Genomic DNA, 1,586 nt, shown 5'->3' on the forward strand with positions numbered 1-1,586 from the left:
TCTGAAAGTAGTATTTATGCAATGCTTCTACAAAGAGGATAATGGTGCTGTATCTAATTTTCTACAGTTTAGAATCTTGTAATCTTTTGTTTCTTAAATCATTCTTAATTCAATTTCTTGTCTACATAACAGTGTTGATAATAATTTCAGGCCCAAGAGAGAGTTCTAATGTGCTGAACAGTAGCAGTTACACATTTCTCAGATGTGGTCATCTTGATGATTTTTCACTAAGTCCTTCAATTGTTCCCAAGTTCCAGCTATGTACTGGGTTTTCTTTTTTTGGGCCTTTTCTGAGTAGAGCAAGTAATTAGTTCTGGGCAAGGAGGGGGTAAAGGGAAATGATATGTTTTATTTACAGATATTTTAATTGTCCATGTAAGACTCTCCAGACCCTTCTTCTGACATAGTGATTTGTGGCTACAAATGGCAACATTCAAGATAGTAACTGATTTATTATCCTTATGACCAACAAGGGATAAGAGCCAGAAAGAAAATTTTGTCATTTTTAATCCATTAAAATACTGATGTTAACTAAAGTATAACCCAAGGATCCTCACCAATAAATTAGAATGAAACTTCATTTGTTTCTCCATCCAGACACTGTGGAAGACACATTGTGTTGTGGGGGGCTGTGGAGTCAACTTTAAGTCATAGTGACCTTATGAGCAACAGATATGAACCTCGCCGTATCTTCTGTCACTCTATCTTGTCTCACTATCTAATATGCTTGAGCCTATTGTTACAATCACTGTGTCAGTTCATCTAGTTGAGAGTTTTCCTCTCTTGCTGACCCTCCACATTTCCAAGAATGATATCTTTTTCCAGACTGGTTCCTCCTAACAACATATTCAAAATGTATGGCACGAAGTTCCGCCATCCTTGCCAATAAGCAGCACAGTAGTTACACTTTTTCCAAGATTAATTGGTTTGTTCTTTTGGCAGTCCTTGGTATACTCAGTACACTATTCTAATCTAAACTCAAAGACATCAATTATTCCTCTGCCATCCTTAGTTATTGTCCAATTTTCAGATGCACAGTAAGTAGTTGAAAAGGCCATGGGTTGAATTAGGTGCACCATAGTGTGTAAACAATTATAGTTGCTCCTTAACATCTTGGACAGATTCTTGACAGCATATTTTCCCAAAGTAATGTGTCTTTTGATCTTTTTGATTGAGTAATCATGTGTGTTGGTTGTGAAGTCAAGTAAGATGAAGTAATTGACAATTTCAATCTTTTCTCCATTTATCATAATGTTGTCTATTGACTTCATGGTGAAAATTAACCCAAACAGCCTTAATTTCAACCTTCCTATAATCTTACTATTTTCTCTATAGAGGTGATTGGCAAAAAACAAGGCTCCAGGAGTTGACGGCATACCAATTGACATATTTCAACAGACAGACACTGGCCTGGATGTGCTCACTAAGTTGTGCCGAGAAATATGGAGAACAGCCAGCTGGCCCACTGACTGGAAAAAATCAATATTTGTTACCATTCCAAAGAAAAGTGACCCAACAGAGTGTGAAAATTATCAAACAATATCATTAATGTCACAAGCAAGCAAGATTCTGCTGAAAATTATCCA

Source organism: Elephantulus edwardii, unplaced genomic scaffold (assembly GCF_000299155.1).
Source record: "Elephantulus edwardii isolate Elephantulus edwardi_28Jun2011 unplaced genomic scaffold, EleEdw1.0 scaffold00356, whole genome shotgun sequence".
NCBI lineage: Eukaryota > Metazoa > Chordata > Mammalia > Macroscelidea > Macroscelididae > Elephantulus > Elephantulus edwardii.